Source organism: Anabrus simplex, chromosome 3, assembly GCF_040414725.1.
Source record: "Anabrus simplex isolate iqAnaSimp1 chromosome 3, ASM4041472v1, whole genome shotgun sequence".
NCBI classification, from domain to species: Eukaryota; Metazoa; Arthropoda; class Insecta; order Orthoptera; family Tettigoniidae; genus Anabrus; species Anabrus simplex.
Genome location: NC_090267.1, coordinates 408,968,787 through 408,982,427, shown reverse-complemented (window position 1 = coordinate 408,982,427; position 13,641 = coordinate 408,968,787). Strand labels below are relative to the sequence as shown.

The window sequence follows — 13,641 nt, the reverse complement described above, 5'->3', positions numbered from 1 at the left end:
TTTTTGTAGGAGTCCATCTGTTCGCTTATTTTAATTGATTATACATCCGATGCACTTAAACGGAAAACTGTATAGATGACGTATTAGATTATTTTCTGCGATACAACTGAATGGTATTTGAAACTCATTCAGTCATTTTATTCAATTACTTAAATATTTGGATAGAGGTGGTTTGATTATTAAAGTATTCAATTATCCCAAATAAGCACAGATGTCCAGTGAACGCTTCCCATTCCTATTAGCTTCCACATCTTTCCCACATTTATCGATCACCTTCTCATATCCTCTAATTCTATTTCTAACTCTGGCCTTGATATTGCCAATTACCACTATTCTATCCTTGGTAAGGCTGATGACCTGGATGTTAGACCCCTTTAAAAAACAAAGCTATCCTTGCTGTTGACCCTGACTATAACGTTACTGAGTGCTTCATAAAACTTGTCAGATTTATTCTCTTCTGCACCCTCACGTGGTGAATAGATTTGGACAATTAATTCGCCTTTTAATTCCTTTTTGGAAAATCCAATTAATGGGAGTGTGAAAAGGGGGGTGAATTTTTAAAATCAGAGATATAGATCTCAAAACTTTGAAAGTTTACAGATGTAAAAATTGGTATTTAGAATCTTCATTAAAAATAAAGAAACACGTATTTTTTTTGTTTTCGGAAAATCCCAATAGGAAAGGTGGAAAGGGGTGAAAAATGGGTTGAATGCATTTAATGAGGATACTTATATCTCAGAAACTGAATATATTACAGACCTAAAAGTTGGTGTTTTAGATCTCCTTTAAAAATAATCACGTATTTTTTGTTTTTGGAAAATCCAATTAATGGGGGGTTGAGAGGGGGTGAATTTTAAAAATGAATGTATCTATATCACAAAACTTTTAAAGTTTATAGATGTAAAAAATTAGTATTTAGAATCTCCTTTAAAAATAAAGAAACACGTATATTTTTGTTTTCGGAAAATCCCAATAGGAAGGGTGGAAAAGGGTGAAAATGTGTTGAATGCCTTTAATGAGGCTAATTATATTTCAGAACCTGAAGATATTACAGACCTGAAAATTGATATTTGGGATCTACTTTAAAATAATAAAGAAACAGGCATTTTTCGTTTTTGGAAAATCCAAATAATGGGGGGGGGGGGAGTGAAAAGGGGAGTGAATTTTTAAAATGATTGTATCTACATTCTAAAATTTTAAACGTCTACAGATGTGAAAATTGGTATTTTGAATCTCCTTTAAAAATAAAGAAACATGTATTTTTTGTTTTTGGAAAATCCCAATAGGAGGGGTGTAAAAGGGTGATTAATGGGTTGAATGCCTTTAATGAGGATACATATATCTCAGAATCTGAAGATATTACAGAACTGAAAATTTGTATATGGGATCTCCTTTAAAAATAAAGAAACACGTATTTTTTTGTTTTTGGAAAAAACAATTAATGGCGGTTAAACAGGAGTGACATATTTGGGTGAATTTTTTGAAAGACAGTATCTACAGAATATCTGAGAAACGTAGAATGTTACAGACGTAAAAAGTGATATTTGGAATCTCCTGTAAATGTAAAGAAACATGGGCGATTTGTTTTTGGAAACTCCTCTTAAGGGGAACTAAAAAGAGGTTAAATTTTAAAATGAGATTTTATACAGTATATCTAAAGAAATTTAACATGTGACAGAAGTGAAAAATGGTATTTTTATCTCTATAAAAATAAGGAAACGTGTATTTTTAGTTTTCGGATATAGCACTTGGGTGGAGGGGGGGGGGGGTAAAAGTGACTGAAAATGGTGTTGAATTCTTCTAATTAGGCTACTGTTATCTCAAAAATGAACAAGTCACAGACATGAAATTTGATATTTGGAATCTGCTTTAAAAGTAAAGAAGCACAAATTCTCGGAAAATCCAATGAATGGGGAGGGATGGGGGGGGGGGAGGTGAAAGAATTGAATAATTAATTGACTTAATTGTATGAGAATACTTACATCTAATAAAAACTGAAGTTGTTAGGGCCTACAGACGTGAAAATTGGTATTTGGATCTCCTTTAAGGACAAAGAAAAGCCCATTTTGTGGGGGGGGGGTCATCTTGGGAGGCGTGAGTGAAAAGGAGTTGAATTCCTTTCATGAGGACACATAAATCAAAAACTGAAGAAGTTACAGTCGTGATAAATGGTATTTAGAAGATCCTTTACTATTAAAGAAACAAGTATTTTTTGCCGGAAAATTCACTTGCTGGGGGGGGGGGGAGGAGGAGTGTGAAAGTGAAAAAAGTGAATTATTTTAATCTGAAAACTGAAGGTAATAGACGTAAACAATGGTGTTTGGAATCTCCTTTAAACATAAAGAAACACGTCTCCTTTTAGTTTTTTTTGTTTGGGGGGGGGGGGGTTAAATAAACTTAACGGCGGTGGGGTGTAAAAGGAGTTGAGACCAATTGATTTTACTGTTCATAATGTATTTATAAGGAGCCTCCGTTGCTCAGGTGGCAGCGCGGCGGCCTCTCACAGCTGGGTTCCGTGGTTCAAATCCTGGTCTCTCCATGTGACATTCGTGCTGGACAAAACGGAGGTGGGACAGGTTTTTCTCCGGATACTCCGGTTTTCCCTGTCATCATTCATTCCAGCAACACTGTCCAATATAATTTCATTTCATTTGTCATCCATTAATCATTGCCCCAGAGGAGTGCGACAGGTTTCGGCTGCCGGCACAATTCCTATTGTCGCCGCTAGATGGGGTCTTTATTCATTCCATTCCTGACCCTGTCGAATGACTGGAAACAGGCTGTAGATATTCGATGTACTTATTCTGATCATAAACCGATCTTTTCTAATCTTTCCTGGGTTCGTTTTCAAGAGCCATCTTTCCCTTCAGGGAACGTTCTTAGATTACAGTACCTTCTCCTGGCATATAAATAAAAATTTAAACACATTTGAAATAAACGATAGGAATGAGATTGACCGTCCAGTTTTACCTCTATAATAGGTCAATAATGCACGGAAGTATGTCATTCGTATGGCCGGAAATCCCCCACACTTGCCTACGCGCGACAATGGTGCTGGTCACATTCTCAACAATGACAATGGCAGCAGATGTAAGTTACCGCCAAGTAGATGTCTTGCATCTTGCTGTTGGGTCCAGAACATATAATAATAATAATAATAATAATAATAATAATGTTCTGGACCGTCGTCAAATGTGCGGACCGCGCTGGAAACGGGTCCTGGTCGGGTAATGACTAAGAATGCAGTCCGGCTGAGGGTTCAGAACCGCCAAGGCACCCAAGACGACACCACGCCGGATCTCCTGAAGGATTTCATCCATATTAAGAATGCTTATAGGAAAAGATGGCAACGATTTAGGGACGCAACTGACCGGGTGGAATACCTGGACCTAGCCCGGGAAGTACGAAATCGATTGCTGGAAAGAAAGGTTGAAAAATGACGGAGACTTGCCGTAATCTATTAGAAAACGAGTCAGATCGCGAATTTTGGCGGATTCTCGCAGAAAACGAGTCAGAACGCGTATTTCGGCGGATTATATCTAAAACAATAAGCATTCAATTATAAATTTCAGTATAATACCGTAGCGAAGCACGGGTATCTTGCTAGTTGGACATAAAAAATATATATATACACATCGAGTTGAGCCTCTATGGACTGCGTAGTAACAACCAACTTCATGTCTAGGTCTTGTTCTTGTTCCGGCTTTGACTTCCTGCCAGTATCTTCTGAGCCCAGCGACGAGTGCCTGTTTATGCTCTTCAGACAAAGGTCCTTTCCGTCTTCTGGAAGTTGATGCCATTTGGAAACCTTGGTAGTTGTTCACCAATCTTCTGAATGCGTTTCTGTCATGAATTTCTTGGTCTGAAATACCAATCTGCCTCAGATCTTTTTCGCATTCCTGGAACCATCTTGGCCTTGTTGCCTTAGATTGAAATTATTGGACATTATAAATTATAAATTATTATTATTATTATTATTATTATTATTATTATTATTATTATAAATTTACTCATTCGGGACAAATATTTCAGATTCCCTACGGGAATCAACATCTATATCATCTATATCATATAATCTGTTTTACATCGCACTGGCACAGATCTCATAGCGTCGAGGGGATAGGAAAGTGGGAAGAAAGTGGCTGTGGTCTTGATTAAGGTACAGCCCTAGTATTTGTCTGGTGTGAAAATGAGAAACCATGTTAAACCATCTTCAGGGTTGCCAACAGTGGGATTCAAACCCACTATCTCCTGGTTGCAAGTTCATAGCCGCGTGTCCCTAACTGCATTGCCAACTCACCCGGTCCTGTGAGAATTGGCTCTGTATTAAGCTCATAGCTGGTCATAACAGAGTATATTGATCACTCTTCATGGTTGTATCAATTGAAACCAATGGTCCTGAGTCATCCGACTTCATACACCCGCATTACTTTTTGTTTGAAGTCAAACTTTCTAGAGCATCAGTTTTCAGCTGTGGTTCATGTGATGGCTTGCAGTGATACCTAGCGGTGGCGAAGGATTCAAATTAAAATTTGATTATTTTCACTCTCTGTTGTCTCTATTTTTTTGTGCATAATACGAGTGATGATGGAGTAAAGGTTCTCTAAATTATATATCATAGACTAGAAACCGCTCATATACTACCACCTTATGGTGGCTGTGCAAACTATTAATGTACGTACATTCAATGACTGGAAATATTTTGTACTTTTTATAGGTTTTGTAGATCCTCCTCTTACTTAAAAACCACCATCTTCTGTTTTCTTTTGTTTTACAGTAAGCATTTTAGTGCCAAGTTTTATTGTACAATATGTAAGTGGTTAGCATAGGATGACAAGATATCCTGTTTTTAATAGAATTGTTCCTTTTTACAGCATTTTTTCCTGTCCTGAGGAAAATGTGCTCAGGAGGCCAAATGTCCCAATTTTTTTAATACTAGCCTGTTTCTCTATATTATTTTTAAAAATCTCTAATTTTACCCCACTTGATCTGCCTTTTGAAAATAGGCTTTTTGAGTTAATATTTTAAAGGCTGTAGTAATCACAAAATGTGAGTTCTAAAATGGCTTTTGCATGGATTTCCATGATAGGTTCCTGAAAGAAAGGCCAACGCTTTTATAGGAAATTCACAGAAATGTGATGCACATTGTACATTTGATCTGATTAACCAACTTTAAACAACTGAACTAATCCAGCGTAAATTTAGTTGTAATATAGCCTACTAAACCAGTTGCCATTTCTTGAGGCATGCAGTATTTTTGTATCCATCTCTTGGCACAGGCCAGAGCAAAGTGTAGCTTCCACCGAAGTCCCAGTCTCATCCATGGTTGTGACAATATGGAAGCTGCTGGGGTATGGGTGGTGCTGAGTAATGACATTTGGGGCACAACTAGTGTCTGAGTGTTATGAAACGTGTTGCTCATAGGATCAGTTGTGCTGCAGTGGCACCTTCTGGTTCAGTGAAGAAAGCAGTGGCAAACTACCTCACTCCTCATTTTGCCTAGTACGCCTCATTTGGGCTCTGCCATTGGTTTTTGCAGTTTCCCTGTGACTGCACAGCCTTTGGTGGTGCTATTTGAGGATCCAAGCAGCCTCTGGGCTGATGACCTAACAGACAGACATAGCCTGCTATGTGCTGCAAAACAAATTACACTGAAATGTTATTTAAATGCATTGGTACAGTATGTGTACAAAATGTGTACCATCATGCACCACACATTGTTCATAACGTTTATGAAGATTATTAAATATATTGATGAACAGAGGTTGCTGTTAGGACACAAGAATGACGTTATCTTCTCGCATAATTTTGGAATCTTTATAGGTGGGTCATCTGTCTTCAAACTTGTAGCTCCATCTTTCTGCATCCATTTTGGTTGAAGGGGTAAGTTTCTGGCGTAGCAAAACACTGAGCAGTTACACAAATCGGATAATAAGGAGGTCTTTGTAGACTATCTGGTCTGCTGTTTTTGGATTCTGTGCAGCATTCTTAGCAAAATAGGGACCCGATATTCCATGAGTGGACATGGCATAGCGAATCATAACCCATGCACTGGGTAGCGATTTCTGTATAACATCAGGTTGTTCAAAACGAAAAAGAGACGAGTTGTTTGTCAGTCAACATAGCCATCGAGGTAAATGTGGCTTTCATCTGAAAACCCTATTTTGTAGAAGAAATCTAGATCCTTGTACTTCATGGACAGCACTTGTCTGCAGTTCTGAAATTGAACTCGCTCATCCCTTTCTGTTAGACACTGAGCAACTTGAATGTGGTATGCAAATCCACCCACCTCCTCAAACATCTACTGAACAGACTTATCACTTGCAGTATCAGGTCCCATTCTTCAACGAGAGCCTCTTCGAGGTCTTGGAGAGTCTGTAGTGGAACAGGACCCCCACGAACACTTCTGTCAAGCCTACCCCACACATGCTTGATGGGCTTAAGTTCGGGACTCACTACTGGCCATTCCATCTCTTGAACGTCCTGTTCTTGCAAGACAGCTCTGGTGATGCGCGCTACATGAACCCTGGCATTGTCGTGCAGGGGTACGAATTCAGGGCCAACACCGTATGCAGCAACCGACACATGCTGCAGCAGTATCTGCTCGATGTACCCTGCAGCGGTAAGATTACCACGGACAACAAGATCCGTACGGCCATCAATACTGATGCCACCCTACAGCATCACAGAACCTTGTTCGAATAGGTTGCCTTCCTGGACAACATTTGGCATGTACTGCTCACCACAGCGTCTCCATGCACGTTGATGTCCATCACGCTGTGTCAGGGGAAATCTGCACTCGTCTGTGAACAACACAGGTCTCCATTGGCGAAGTTGCCTGTTGACGTGGGTACGGACAAACAAAAGGAGAGCTGCGCGATGTTGCTGCATTAATCGGGGCACTCGAACAGGCCGTGTGGATCGTAAGGACACTTCTCTTAACCTGTTCCTTACTGTCTGGTCGGACACCGTGACTCCAGTGACCCTCTTGAGGTCTTGTTGCTGTTCTCTGGCAGTTGCTGAACGACACCACAACACACAGATGGTCAGATGGTGGGGTTGTCATGCGTCCACGACCTTGTCCAACCCTCCTTGTGAACTGGCCTGTCTTGTAACGATTCCACAAGCGGTGAATAACTGACGGGGGGACATTGAGATCCACGGCAACACGACGAAAAGTCCATCCTTCCTGGATCAAAGTGACGGCCTATGCGACTTGAACCTCGTTAACGTGCTCAAATGACCGTAATAGTTGTGTACCTCACAACGATAAACGGACGCGCCGCTATTCACTTTGCTTTGAGGTTCACCTGACAGTTTAACGCATGGCTACGCCTACAAATGGAGTATAACTTCGATTTGACATACCCTGAGTAGCTAAGGTCTTACGGTATGCTGTACGATCATTGGAACCCCATCTACCAAATTAACGCTCACATACCAGACGTTACAAAACATGTTCCACGAATTTTTTGAACTGTGTATTTATTGAACGATTCAACAACTTCCTGCAACTATGGGTTGCCACAGTGGACAAAGTATAGCACATCAGGAATTTTTTTATAGAAATACTGCATAACGGTAATATGATTTGTTAATTACAGAGGTCCGAAAAAATGAGATGTCAGGATGTTTATAGATCACATATGGTGGTGGTGACTATGCTTTCAATGCTGTTCATAGGCAGCTTGATTTCTTCCAGAATTCCGTGAACATGGCAGGTATTGTGCCACGATCACCAGCCATTAGGGCAATAATCTCTACTCCATTCAGCTGGTGTAAATAAATAAATAAATAAGCAGTTGGTTGCTAAGTAAATATGTAAGTAAAGGTGTGTAATAGTTATTTCTCGTTTGTTTTGCTTTTTGCTGTATATAAGGATCACCAAGCATCCATGCCACTGTACTTACGTAAGTTAGGTATTATAGCCTAGTAATTGTAAATAGTGGAGGATTTATTATTTTAAATAAAACTGGACACTTGTTGCTCAATGACATATAAACAACTTGTAATAATGAGTGTTAAGATAAAATATTGATTCAAATCAACTCTAATTAGTGTACCTTTTTTAATTTTGGAAATTGGTCGCTCTAAGTTAGCATGAACTTCTGAGGAAAGACAATGGACAGACACTACAAATAAAAACATCAGCGTGAGATTCCATGAAAATTATCAAGGCAGCAAATGTATTCATGCACAACTTAACAGTTCCTTCATGGTAACTACAATACATTGATCAGAGGCCAGGTAGAGGAACTAAGGTCATCAGTTGCAATAATACAATGAAGTTCATTTTGGGAACTTTGTGTCCAGTGGATGTATGAAATCTTGCATGTAAAAACTTCCAACACTAATGCAGGTTATTCAGTAAGAAAACTTGTGGAAATATTTTGGTGAAGAGAAAGTAAATTAGGAACCCATAAGGTGTATGTAATATCTTAATATGACTAGTTAGATTTGAAGGTGGAGAAACTCTTGTTGAAGAAATTTTCTTATGTGAACTACTGACTGCTTGCATCTTGATATTTGACAATTTCATAATAACTTACGAGCTTGGTTGGGTGAATGTGTGAGAGTTCTCAGCATGGCGGTGCTGTATGAAGTATAGCAGTCCTCAAGCTCGCTTCATTCACTGCAGCATGCACAAAAAGATCAAACTATCAACATTCACTAACACAGAGAATGTAGTAGAGATTTTAATTCCAACCTTTAGAATAAGTTTATTTTTAATTATGTGTGGTGAAATAGAATAGGAATTAAATGGCTCTCAAGGCAGTGTGTTGTGCATAATGTTTGAATTGCATTATGAAGGTGACTAAAAAATTTGGGCTTTACCCTCAAGGAGTCGCTCACTCATCTGAAACGTTAGTAGTCGCGCGGGGTGTTGACAACACCCCAACTATCATTTCACAATACAAGTACCTAAAGACATTTTTCTCCAAAAATGTATTTTATTATGTGTAATATAGATTTACAAACGAGACTAGCATATGAAAATCATGAAATGCGCAATATTCATCTACAAAAATCGAAGCATACGAAAATATTGACATTTTAAATAAATTTCTGCATTTCAGTACAAAACAAATTAATGCATGTATATTTTTGAATAATACTCAATGTTTCTGTTGTCAGATTGAAGTAAAGACATGTAAGAATACATTCAACATAACACAAGGTCAGAAACTTGGTCTGGATCACTTTGTGGTTCATCTGAATCTTGGTAATGTTTTTTCACACATATTCTTCATGTTTCTACAGAAGCGATCACAGTACGATTTAGTCTTTATATCTTTGTTTCTGGGGCATACTGTGCACCGTGATTTTATCGGAGCTCATTCTAGGATGTTGGTAGACTTACTGGGGTCATCAGCACCAGTTAGTTTTTCCGCTTTTTCCCCCGAATCGTTTTCGGCAGGCTTTTAGTATAGATGCTTTTATGCATTGTGAAATTCACTAATTTTCTTCCAGGTTTACGCACATCATCCACGAGTAGCGAAAAATACCCGAGCACTGACTTAACACTTTCAGCGTGGGTCTTGACACCAGGGAGATGTAATACTATGTTTTGTTGACGCGTCCTAACGTTCCTTGGAGGGGGATCTCTCTTTCACTTAGTCTGTTTATCTTCACCCAAGTAATGATTTCCTCCTTCATGGTGAACTGAATCATTATCACTTTGTCCATCATTATCTACTTCACTATCAGTCTCTGTGTCATTGCCTTGGAAAAGTTCCTCACAATTGTCGCTTTCTTCTGGATCTGACTTACCGAAATCTTCATAGCTTTCATCTTCTTCTAAAACTTTGCGTATTCTAGCCTCCTGTCGTTCATAGCTACACATTTTCACAGAAAATGAGACTTTTACCACTAAAGCGAGAACTGAATACTGAGCCGGAAATGTTACGATAGTGGTCGCGTGGGGGTATGGCGACACCCCACGTGTGAAGAAAGAGCGCTAACGCCGTTCACAGCAATTCTATTATAAGCACTCGCTCAGCACTTCATGGTGAAGGTCAATTTGAGAGGTATAAGGGATTACAGCACGCTAAACGAAGTCGATTGCAAGATTTTGTCTACAAAAAGAACGTGGGGTGTTGTCAACACCCCGCGCGACTCTTTGAGGGTTAAGGATGAATTTTGTGACTGGTTATGATTATGCGGTGGCATATAGTTTCCAAGATAACATTGTCATCCCCTATCTTGCCTGTGACTTAGGTGTCTGCCAACAGAACAAGAATGACCGTGGTCTCCATAGCTCAGTCGGGAGAGTATTGGACGTGAAATTCGAAGGTTGTGGATTTGGTTCCGACTGGTGTCTGGTTGCCGTTGGTTCGGGTAATGAAGCTGGTTGTTGTCAGTTTACTTTTAGATGCACCGGGCATGTTGGCCGTGCGGTTAGGGGCACGCGGCTGTGAGCTTGCATCCGGGAGATAGTGGGTTCGAATCCCACTGTCGGCAGCCCTGAAGATGTTTTTCCGTGGCTTCCCATTTTCACCTTAATTAAGGTCACGGCCGCTGCCTTCCAACTCCTAGGCCTTTTCTATGCCATCGTCGCCATAAGACCTATCTGTGTCGGTGCGACGTAAAGCCATTAGCAAACAAAACTTTTAGATGCTCTTAGATACTACTAGATGAATGAATTAAGGTGCAAAAATACTGCGTCCTTGCATAATTTAGATATAAAATATTGAACAGTGCACTATATGGCTATGAGTGAGAATAGGAACATATACAAGGGAAATAAAAACAAGTGCTGGAAAAATTAAAGGGAAGCAATGCCAGCCTATGTTCCACAAACGTTATCACGACTTATGGAACTGCAAGGGTGCTCATTCGGCTAAAGATGAACCATACCGACATAAGTGAATAAGTTGAATATTGTAGGATCGGCATGTGCCCAAAGCTTTTACCATATACTGTATTTCCTACTTTTGTATTGTTTCAGTCAATAAATAGGATTTATTAAAATGTGCAGATAGTGCTGGGACGGCACACTTCAATCCTGTCGAGAAGCAAGACTTTACGAGCTCATTTACGAAGATGAGTGAGGAGAGTAAGTTCCATTCATTGTTCTGGAAAATGAGAAAGGTAGAGAACCAATTGTGTTTGTACTATGACCTTTATATACTTGTAGTTGCAATTTTAATAGGCCTACACATTGCATAAGAGATTTCAACCATACATCATTTGACCCATTCTTTAGGAATATCTGCTGGTCTATCTCATTTCACAACGGCTGTTGCGCACTTTTACCCATGCATTGATAAGAGTATCATAACAAAGATAAAACTTTCTATTAATCAGTCCTATCTGTTTTTAAGACCCTGACATGACATTGCTCATAAGTTAGTTTCTAAATATATACAGTTTTCCTAAAACCCCGCATACGCATTAAATTCAATTTCTGTGAAAGAGTTCGTGGGTTATCAAGTTTATGAGCCATATTGCTGAAATCAGCCGTTGATGCGCGCATCTGGGGTGTCCAGGCTGTTCTGGGCAGCATGTGGCCAGGTCTTGTGCGAAACCCGGTCAAAGTGTTCATAGAGAAGTTCATTTAAATCTGCATTCAGTTGTAACGTAGGGTAAGCATTATTTTACCTAGGTGATAATCTACAAAACTAGAAACACTATTTTCTGCTGGTATGTGTGCTGTCTTAACATTTTTAGAAACGTAGCCTACAGTGCTGTCTATTCCCCACGGTTTTCAATAGTTAATTCAGTTAAGCTTTGAAAGTACATGTGGGCTTTGACAACAAAAATTGACTCTTATTGCTATATTTGATTTCAAAGTCCTGTTAAACTTCCGCTGGTCGAGCCATTTTTCGTAACGCCTCTTGAATATTCTGGATTTTTGCGATCTGTGATGAATTTATTATTATACTAGCTACCTACACTGCGCGGGCATTTTATTGATTGCTTAGCTTTAGGTATTTTATTAACTGTTAATTATGTGTGAAGTGAATGTTTATAGATTTCTTTATTGCGACAATGACTGATATTTCAAGAACTATTTTGTAGTGAGTTGTTTCTCTTATGAAACTAATCTCAGTCAGTTTGGATATTTTCTTCATTATCACTTCTCACCATGCCTATCCAGCTGAACTGGTACTTAAACGACATCCAGTGTCATAATACATCTGACGTAGGAAAATATGGATTCGACGCTAATTTTGGTCGTTTTCGATTATTCTTGTATGTCTTTCCCTCCCCTGGGATTGTTAGTGGTGTCTTATCCCTCCAGAATCGTGTAGAGATAGTAATTTGTATTTGTTCGAAGTTTAGGTTAGGGCTATTCTGAAAGATACTGTACACACATACATGTTCAATGCCGGGCATTTTGGTCGTTTTCTTTTTCACATCTTTTACTTTTAGGATTTGTATTACCTGTTTGAAGCTATTTTTTAAAGTTTTCTTAATTGTGACGTCGATTGATAGTTCATGAACTCTTTTGTAGATTTAGAAATATTTTCGGGGCCCGTAGAGCCTGACCGAGTTTTGTTCTTCGCGTCGTGAGGCTTAACATGAGCTCCGTCTTGTCCTTTTACGACAAATTTGATATTTCGCCTGTATTAGCGCATATTAATTTGCCAAAGGGCCTACATCCAATGAATGGAGAGGGCTGTTAAATTTTCTTGTAGATGGAGTTACCCGAAGGATCCTAAAATGTAAGTATACACAATTTGGTTCAGATTGGTGGAAAGGTATGTATTTGTGTAAGGAATAGACTGACGGACAGACAGACACAGTCATTCTGTTATAAGCTATATATTAAGGCGACGCTCCGGAGATAAAAATCGATATTTTGGTCATTTTGGTGAAATTTTTTCAATGACTGAAATTGAAAGGATTGAATTTATTTTTTCTTGTCACGAAGTTATTCCACTGAATTCAAACAATTTATCACTGTAATAATGCTTTGTTTTGCATAAGTCAGAAATTCACACTCCACTGAATATGGATGTGTTGAAAATTGTGCCTGTGTACAGGAGACTGGCATCAGAATCCATTTTAGCAAGGTGCGGTGCTGCGAAGACACAAAATGCTGATGAAAATTTCCACAGTGTTATCTGGTCAAAATGTCCAAAATAAATCATTGTTTCTAGGAAGAAATTTGTAATGGCTGTATCAGAAGCAATTTCATTGGTCAACCAAGGACAATATAGTACTGACGTTGCCAAAACTCCAGATAGGAACCCGATGTGCGAAGGGAAGGGACTCGTGAGTAAACAGAGGGATCGTCGTAGAGTGAAACAAAGTGTCCGCCGTTCTTCGGAGAAGGAGAAAAAGAAGAAGTGACAAGCTTCCAGAGTAAACAGAGGGATCGTCGTAGTGTGAAACAAAGTGTCCGCCGTTCTTCGGAGAAGAAGAAGAAGTGACAAGCTTCTAGGGTTGCTAATATTCGTGCAGAAGCTGCCAAGAAAGAAAAGGAAGGAAAAACGTACAGTTCTGGTGACTTTTACGTAATGGATCAGGGAGAAAATGTCACCAGAACTTAGCTTTAATTTTCCTGCTAATTGTAATTTTAAATTTAAATCCAATTTTTATCTAATAATATTCTGCCAAATGTAACAAAATTTGTATGGTATATGTATCACAGCTATATTAAGAAACCTACATATGGAATGTTTGATTGCAGAA

The 13,641-nt window shown here is 39.0% G+C and overlaps 1 protein-coding gene across 3 annotated transcripts in view; it reads left to right on the top strand.

Annotated features, from left to right (window-relative positions):
• LOC136866436 (cytokine receptor) overlaps window positions 1-13,641 on the top strand; it is a 105,905-nt gene that overhangs the window by 19,892 nt on the left and 72,372 nt on the right. Inside the window, exon 1 of one of the 3 annotated variants that reach the window (XM_067143375.2) lies at window positions 11,498-11,585. The exons of the other annotated variants lie outside the window; for them this stretch is intronic. The gene's annotated coding sequence lies outside the window, so the exon portion shown is untranslated. Of the gene's footprint in view, window positions 1-11,497; window positions 11,586-13,641 lie in introns of those variants that run through there. 3 annotated transcript variants of the gene reach the window in all.